Raw genomic sequence first — 9,244 nt, 5'->3', positions numbered from 1 at the left:
CTTTTGCATGTTAAAAAGTCAATTTCTTACTTTGTGAATGGGGGGGGAGGGAAGGTATTGAGATTTGTGTAACGTAAGGCAACATTTGTAAATAGTTCAAAAGTTTATAATTTTTTTTATATGATGCATTTTTTTCAAGTGTATTTTGTCTTTAATAGATGCAATTGTAAGTACTGTGTACACTATCCAGCGAATAAAAAATTTATAAACTCTGAGCTCCTGGTTTTTGCTTTCTTTCTTATCTTTAAACTTTTCTGTTGAGCAGTTGCAGGGCAGTTGGAAGGACTTTGACCCTTTCCTCTGCACTGCACATCCCCAAAAAAAGTTCTGGCCCTGTTCACAGCATCTATAAACAGGTGGCCTTCCTGTAGGGTGGCGTGCCATATTGATGAAGGCCAGACTGTACACCAGGGGCCTGTGAGCAAGCTGCAGGTGACCGCACCTTCAGGCAGCCAGTCTCCCTGTAGCATGGCCTGCAGCCGTGGAGGATAATTGGACTGTGCCTGTAGGGTCTTGTTTGATTAATTTTGTGGGGGGGGGCGGCACCTGAGAGGGATGTCTGTGTGTTGGGAGCTTCCTGCAGGATGGGGCAGACCACGAGGGAGCAGGAAACGGACATTCCCTTATTTTTCCCTCTCTTTCTCCATTCTCTAGCAGAATAAGGACTTTCAGCTGACGAGGGTGGTGCCTTGTAGAGGGTCTTGATTGGGTGATGGACTAATCTGTACAAACCATAACGGTTAAACGGCTACTTGCAGCTAACAGGTCATGAGCTGGGGAAACTCTGGCTGAAGTTGGGGGTGTGGCCCTGCAGTGGGGAGTTCTGATTGGCCCTGAGAGGGGGCCTGGCTTCCCAGTGGGGAATTCTGATTGGCTGACGAAGGGTGACTCACCTCAGAACTTTTGAGTGTTTGAAGCTGCTTCTGGCACCAAGATGGCAGCTTATGGGAGGGAAGCCTTGGTGGGCAACACCCAGGATGGATCCCTTCAGAGAGGAGCTGGGGATATGGGGACATTGGCAGGGTCCTCTCACAGAGGGAAGATGGAGGAGTCAGTCGGGGGTTGGGGCCATGGGCCCAGCAGGGGAGCCCTCTCAGTGGGGGAAGATGGGTATGTCAAGTGGGCCTTTTCAGATGGTGGTGAAGGTCATGGCAGCATCTGATGAATCCCTCCGGATAACAGGGGCATCACATAGCTCCCCTCAGAGAGGAGCAGGGGATGTGGAGGGCGAGAACTGATCTCTGCAGGAGTGGAGGGAAATGTCTGTGCCGAGCAGATTCCCTCCGTGGGGCAAAGGGGACAGGGGAAGCTTCAGCTGGTTCCCTCAAGGTGGGAAGGTGACATATGAATCCCTGCAGAGAGTACAGGAGGAGTCAATGACTCGGACCCCACAGCTGGTAGAGGTGGCATCGGTTTCCTGTGGGCCTCCTCAGGAGATGGGGAGGATGGTGGTTGCCCTTCTCCCAGACCTGCTGGTGTATAACAATCACTCCCTCCTGCAGATGCTGCCTTCCGTGGAGACCTTCAATGGAGTCTTGCTCTGCGTGGAGATTACAGGTGAGGAGCAGGGCTGCCTGTGGCAAATCTCTGTCTGCTCCCTTTGTGGATGGGGCAACCATTTGAGCTTATCAGTTGGTCAGCATCTGCCTTTAAGGGTTTTCTGCACTTATTTATCTAGGGTTCTTCAGTGCTATATGAGTGTCCTTGAAAAGAACCCCTTTTGTTTACTATCCCCTCTGCCAGCTGCGTAAGTGAGCTCCCAGCCTTGAAGGGCTCCATCCCTTTTCGCTTTCCTTTAGACAAAGTGGGCATTTGACCTTGTGAAATTCTGGCAGAAAGTAGTCTCTGGGTTTTTTTTTTTTTTTGTTTTTTTCTTTTCCCCCCAATTGAACCAGTCTGTCTACCTGTCCCCCGCCCTGATCCCTGCTACATCCTGAGGCAGCTTTGCTTCACTGAGCAGATGGGAAGGTTTCAATTTGTCCAACGTCATGATTAGAAGTGAGTCTGATAACTTCAGTCTAGGACAGTGGTTCTCAAAGTTTTGTACTGGTGATCCCTTTCACATAGCAAGCCTCTGAGTGAGACCCCCTCTTATAAATTAAAAACACTTTTTTATATATTTAACACTATTATAAATGCTGTAGACCAAGCAGGATTTGGGGTGGAGGCTGACAGTTTGATACCCCCTCTCAATGTAATAACCTTGCGACCCCCTGAGGGGTCCTGACCCCCAGTTTGAGAACCCCTGGGTCTAGGACTTGGTGGATGTTAATCCTTCCACTGGGCGCGCTCACAAAGCTCAACACGAATAATAGAGCTCTTCAAAGAATCCCATGACTTGGAATAGCAGGTGCATGCATGTCTCTAGAAAGCACTATCAGTCACTTATTTCATAAGTACCAAACTCGCCACAAACCCTACATTATTCTTATAATTTGTAATGGAAAGTGTATTTGATTCCAATAGCTGAGACCTGCCACTATTCAACTTATAGCCCTTCCCTAGTTAAGTCTGCTATCCTTTGGGACAATATTGAAAGCTCCCTCGGGATGACAGTTTGGCCTTCCGTCTTTGCTTGTGTCACAGGATTAACTGCTCTCCTTGTAAAGCTATACACAAACAATGACCTGAACTGTGGCCCAGAACAGCTAACCCAGATGCTCAACGATTACATAGAAAGGATAATGGCGCGTAAGTACTTCACCTCTCCACCTATAGGGAGAGGTAGTATCTGTTCAGGGCTATATGAACCTCAGAATTGGAGATTGGCTTGGTTCTGCCAAAATGCTGTTCTTTCCGAGACATTTGGTCCTTTATTTTCTTGGTGGTCTTCCAGGAGTATCGCCTAACTCTTCACTGCCCCCTCCAGGTATCATAAAGCAATCGTCATCCTGATCAAATGTAACTGGATGGACACCCCTTACTATTTGTCGCTTTTGTGGCACAGAAGAAAGTTTCTCTCTTGAAAGGGTTGGAGGAGGCTTTCAAAGGGGCAGTTAAGATGCCCACCTCTCGGAGTCAATAGGAGTTGGGTGCCACTCTCCCCTTAATGCCTTTGAAGGGGCATTAGTTTTATTGTGTGTCACCACCTGGCTGTTTCTCTGTCATAGGGAGGTTTCAGATCTTTTCTTTGGAGGGGGAATCTGTGTATTATATATAAACACAGCACAAACAGAAAAGACTAACTTACCAATTCTGGAGTACCAGGCTGCACTGGGTCAAGGTGGGCTTTATGTAGACTCCTTCTCCCTTCTTTAACCCATATGACAATTTTTTTTGCAGTTGAGCTGCATAGCTGGTGTCATCCAATCTCTAACAAATGTCAACTTGTTGTCAAGTCTTACAAATTCCAGGGTGCCCCAAATTTCCAACCATAAAGAAGCATAACAACTTTGACCTACTTTAACATGGGTTCAAAACAAGTCTTCAGCCAATCATTATTAAATTTTATACCCTGTCACGTCTGCCTGTTCATTGTTTCCCCCGCTTTTTGTGATATTTTTATCTAATAAGCACGTATGCGATTTAAAACAACCTTACACAGCGATAACAAAAGGTCATGCTCTTAAACATGTTTCTGCTTAACAAGCAGTTTAGCTCTTATTTGCTAATAATTCTTTATCATCTTTTTTATCATGACTTCTTGCTAAGTTTTATGTGGGAGTTCTCTAGCATAACCTTCATATACCCACAGTATTAACCTTCTTATGTTGGTGTTACTAGTGTCCTAGGGGAAACCAGCTCTGAAATAAGATGATCGTACCATTGCTGTACAGAGGGTGGAAGTGGTGTTTTTAACTCCGTAAGCCAGGAAACTTTGGTGGGCCAGCAGATATTCACTCTTGGTCAAGCAGCATTGCTCTGCTATTGCTGCAGAGGAATATATTAAAGAAGATGCAATCCCTACCCCAAGGAGTTTGTAAATAATGTGCCCTGCTGGCTTGTTTCTGAAAATGTGTTTTAAAAATAGCTTTATATTATTATAGCTAAATCCCTGCTTTTTTTTCTTAGTGGTTGTGGTATTGGCGAGTGAGTCAAATTTGGGCTCTTGCTCGCTGGCATGTTAGTGGCTCCAGTGGTGACATGCTCAAATTGGCACATCCAATAAAAAAAATTGGCACATCCATAAAAGAATTAGTTCACTGATTGAAAGTGGAAAATCCTGGAGTCCTGACCACTTGTGACGGTTAGCTCTCCTGGCAAGAGTATGAATTTGTGGGCTATTAGTCCTAAGGTGCTGTCCAAATTCCAATTAGAATAATTATATTCTTGTCTTCCTCTTTGATGCACACCCTGCCCTAATCTCCATGTTCATACAACACCAAGCACAGCGAGGTTCCCAAGCCTGAGCAGGGTTTCTCAGCACTACCAAAATACAAATATTAAATAATTTCCCTCCACTGGATCCCTCGAGAGTGCTGTTTCCCCTTTCCATCCCCCACTGTGCATTATAAAACAGTTATGCCCTATCTCAGCAATGCCAAGGTGGTTCTTGTGTAGATCTATAGTTTGTAAAGCTCTTTGGGATGAAAGCAGCTATATAATGAAGATGGCATTATATTCTGTCTCATTTATTAATTTTTTGTGTTCCTCAGATGTGCTTTGTTTCGGAGGCGATATCTTGAACTTCACAGGTACTTATTACATTGTTCTATGCCTTTGAAATGCATCAGTGGCTATTACAGTATTTTTGGCCTGATTCTCCACCCCCTGGAGTTAAAAAATGGCAAAGCTCACATTGACTTCAGTGGTACAGGATCAGGTCCTTCATGGATCTCACCAGCTGGAAATCACATACATGAAAAGAGCCATCTCTGTTTCATGCCCCCTTCCATTCTGCTCTCTCTCCTGCAGGGGATGCGTTGCTGGTGCTCTGGAAGGTAGAATGAAGCCAGCTCAGTGACATCATTACCTTATCCGCAAAATGCAGCTTGGAGATGCAGGAGCAGTTTGGGTTTAGCTACACGGAAGTGGGCCTAGAGCTCCGGCTGAAGATCGGTACAGACACCTAATGCAAGAAATACATGACAGCAACCTCAGCTCCGAAGAAACATACTGGCAACTAACCTGTTCTTCTTTGAGTGCTTGCTCATGTCCATTCCATATTAGGTGTGTGTGCTCGACACATGCACCAGTGCTGGAAGTTTTTCTCTTAGCAGTATCCGTAGGGGACTGGCTCTGGCGCCCTCTGGAGTGGCACCCGCATGACACGGTATAAGGTGTGCCGTTGGCTCCCCTCGTCCTCAGTTCCTTCCTGCCGCCAGTGACGGTGCTGGAACTTCTGCTGTTTTGGCTAGCTTTCGCTTAGTTCAGTGTGTCTCACGAACGTTTCTTTGTAAAATAGTTGTATATAGTTTAGTATTTACCCTTAGTGTTAGTTCTAGTTAGGTGATCCTGGACGGGAATCCCTCAGAGAAGCCCTCTTAGGTCCTTGGACCCTGGGCACTGACAGCAGGATTCAAGGTGCGGCTTGCCGGTAACCTGGTGCAGACCTGCGGAGGCACGCGCCCCCTGGCAGGAGCGTCGAGACTGACCCATTGTGTCTTCAACGCCTCGGCACCGGCCCTGCGACCGATCGGCGGAATGGGGTCCCCGGTCACCCTCCCGCCGGCACCAGTGAATCCCCTCGATCGGGGAGATTGTACCGACAACCAGTCCGCTCCAGATCCCGGTACAGGTCAAGCAGCGTGAGGCATAGATCGCCGGTTTACCGATGCAGATACACCGAACGCTGAAGATCCCTGGGGTCCCGTGGGAGGAACTCGTCTCAATCGGACAAGTCGGCGTCGAGGCACAGTGGCTAGCACCACAGGGAGGAGGGCCACTGGGCCAGCCAGTCATGGTCACTCCGCAGTGACCGGAAGACCTGGGCAAGGACTCCCTCTCCGATGCCTTCCTCCTGTCATGGTCAGGGAGCCTGATGTACGCGTTCCCTCTGATTCCTCTCATCAGCAGGGTCCTAGCAAAGATCAAGAGAGACAAGGCACAGGTTATCATGATGGCCCTGCGTGGCCTCGCCAGCACTGGTTCGGCACGCTCATGAACTTGGCATTGGCCTCTCCCTGGCCCCTGCCCAACCGACCGGACCTGCTGTCACAGGACCACGGTCAGCTCCTACACCCCAACCTCGCGTTCCTCCACCTCTCAGTGTGGATGCTGTGTGGCTGAACCAGGAGGAGCGGACCTGCTTGGATGAGGTCCAACAGGTCCTCCTGGGAAGCAGGAAGCCCTCAACCAGACTGACTTACCTGGCCAAGCGGACGAAGTTTTCCCACTGGGCGTCTGAGCGTGGCATCTCTCTCGCGCGCTCTTCTGTACAGTCTATCTTTGACTACCTGCTTCATCTGAGGAACCAGGGCCTGGCACACACTTCCATTAGAATGCATCTCACGGCCATCTCCACTTTTCACCCACAGATTCAGGGCCAGACGGTGTTTTCTCATGACATGACAGTCAGATTCTTGAGGCCTCGAGAGATTCTTCTGGCAGGTACGGACTCCTGTCCCACAGTGGGATCTTAACTTGGTCCTCTCCAGGCTCACGGGCCTTTGAGCTGCTGGGCTCTTGCTCCCTTTCCCACCTGTCATGGAAGGTCGCTTTCCTGATGGCAGTGACGTCGATGAGGCAAGTCTCTGAGATTAAAGCCTTGACCTCAGAACCATCGTACATGGTATTCTACAAAGACAAGGTCCAGCTGAGGCCTCACCCGGCATTTCTGCCAAAGGTGGTGTCCTGGTTTATGTGGAAGATAGACATCTTCCTCCTGGTGTTCTGTCCTAAGCCGCACAAGACCAGTGAGGAGAGGTGGCTGCATGCCCTGGACATCCGAAGGGCCCTGGCTTTTTACCTAGAGCGTATCAAGCCTTTCCGTAAATTGACTCAGCTCTTCATCACCGGTGTCCTCACAGAGGATTTCCAACTGGATTGCCTCTTGCATATGGACCTGTTATGATCTGGTGGGGGAGCCGCCGCCGTCGTCGATTGTCCGAGCCCAATCGACTAGAGCTCAGGCATCCTCGGCGGCCTTCCTGGCGCACATCCCTATCCAGGACATCTGTAGAGCTGCGACGTGGTCCTCTGTCCACATGTTCACGGTGCATTATGCCATCACTCAGCAGATCAGGGACGGTGCTGGGTTCGGCAGAGCTGTGTTGCAATCTACACGTCCGTGAACTCCTACCTGCCTCCAGGGGTATTGCTTGGGAGTCACCTAGTGTGGAATGGACATGAGCAAGCACTTGAAGAAGAAAAGACAGTTACCTTTTCCATAACTGGTGTTCTTCCAGATGTGGTGTTCATGTCCATTCCATAACCCACTCTCCTTCTCCACTGTTGGAGTTTCCAGCAGGAAGGAACTGAGGTTGGGGGAAGCTGGTGGTGCCCCTTATATCATGCCATGCAGGCGCCACTCCAGAGGGCACCAGAACATGCTAAGGAGAAAACTTCCAGCACCAGTGCATGTGGCGAGCACACACACCTAATATGGAATGGGCATGAGCAACGCATCTCAAAGAACACCAGTTGCAGAAAAGGTAACTGTCTTTTTCTTTTCCTTTCAGGGCTGTCTGCAGGCCATGTGTCTCAGCTCATTGTCGGTGATGAGATGCGTCAGTATTTGCTGGTGACTGGCCAGTAAGTGGACAGTGTGAGGCTGGCACAAAGTCTGGCACAAGCTCGTGAAGTGATTCTATCACCGAACTGCTGGGAGCTCTGTGACCGGGACGTGTTAGAAGCAGAAATGCTTAAAGGCCAAAAAGCCATGAAGGTAGGAGCCCCATACTGCTTTTGCAATTACTATGCAGTGGAGTCTGTAATATGGAGTCCATTGATGTCAAAAGAGGAGAGCCTCATTGAGTTCAGTGAGCTTTGGATCAGTCCAGTAACCAAGATATTTCAGACTGGCTTGTGTTCATATGGTTCCCTTTTCTTTGTTAGCTAGTGGGACATTTTCTTGAGCTCAATCAGCAAGGGCCTGTGCTTTTACAGCCAAAGATTGTGAGTTCTATTCCCCCATGCTATGCTGAGCATGTGTTAAATTGCTGCAAGGTACCTTCCCTCTGAGCAAACAGAACACTCCCAAGAAGCAACTGTTTTACTTTTATGGCTAGCAGTTCTTCCCAATTTCTGATGATCACCAGGTGGGGTCAGTAGACAGTGTCATTCTAGGGCCGTTTGGCCTGATTTTCAGAAGAGCTGAGCACCCACAAATCCTAGGGAAGTCAATGGGAGGGGCAGGCGCTCGGACCCTTTGCAAATCCAGAACCTTTAACTTCTGGCACAAGCGGGTTGAATATAGCCAGGAAGGTGCCAATAGTGAGAATGATGAAGTTAGTTTGGGGAGCAATTTAGGCATGATGACCATAGTGAAGGATGAGATCTAGGGTTGCTGAAATCCTTCTGTTGATGTATTTTTTACTGAGCAGACTTTGGGGAAATGACACTCTGGCTATAATTTTTTCTTTGTACTCAGCTGCGATACCTAAAGATCTTCCATCCACCTGATTTTGATGAACACTTTGAAAAGTGCATAGACCATCTACAGCATTATCCAAACGATGAAGGTGAGATCCTCGCATTCAGCGTCCGAGGCAACAAGAATGCAGGATCCCTGGAATAGGGAGAGGCCTTTTTCTCCCCTTTGCCTTGCGCTAACTTAAACCAGCATTTCTCAAACTGGGGTCTGCGGAGGGTACTCCAGGGGGTCCACGGGCCATGCTGATCAACTCCTCCCCCTCCCTCCCTCAACTCCTCCCCTCCCTCCCAGCGCCTCCTGCATGCCAGGGGAACAGCTGTTCAGCAGCTTGCAGGAGGCACTGGGAGGGAGGGGGAGGAGCAGGGACAGGGCATGCTCAGGGGAGGGGGCGGGAAGAAGGGGGTGGGGTAGAGTGGGTGCGGGAAAAGGTGGGGTGGGGGTGTGGCCTTGGGGGAAGGGGTGGAGTGGGGGCGGGGCCTGGGGCTGAGCGGAGGGCTTGGGGGGTCCTTTAAAAAAAATTAAATCAAAATGGGGGTCCTCGGGTTGCTAAAGTTTGAGAACCGCTGAATTCCTTTCCTAGTCCTGCTGAGAAAGGCTGTGGCCCTGGCTTCCAGTCATGAGCTCGAGCTGGCCTTGTGGAGGTTTGTCTTGGGAAATGTTCTGAAGAAGGTAAGATGCTGACGTTTCTGTTCTGATACGTGCTGTTCCTCCACAGCAGGGGCGGGCAAACATTTTGGCCTGAGGGCTTTGTAAATTGTATGGAGGGCCGGT

At 49.2% G+C, this 9,244-nt stretch overlaps 1 pseudogene; it reads left to right on the top strand.

Moving 5' to 3' along the window:
- Positions 1 to 934: 934 nt before the first annotated feature.
- Positions 935 to 9,244, top strand: part of LOC112106106 — a 31,504-nt pseudogene continuing 23,194 nt past the window's right edge.

This window comes from Terrapene carolina, unplaced genomic scaffold (genome assembly GCF_002925995.2).
Source record: "Terrapene carolina triunguis isolate 2854851 unplaced genomic scaffold, T_m_triunguis-2.0 Scaffold198, whole genome shotgun sequence".
In the NCBI taxonomy this organism is placed as follows: Eukaryota; Metazoa; Chordata; order Testudines; family Emydidae; genus Terrapene; species Terrapene triunguis.
The sequence above is the reverse complement of the archived record's forward strand: the minus strand, read 5'-3'. Positions and strand labels throughout refer to the sequence as shown.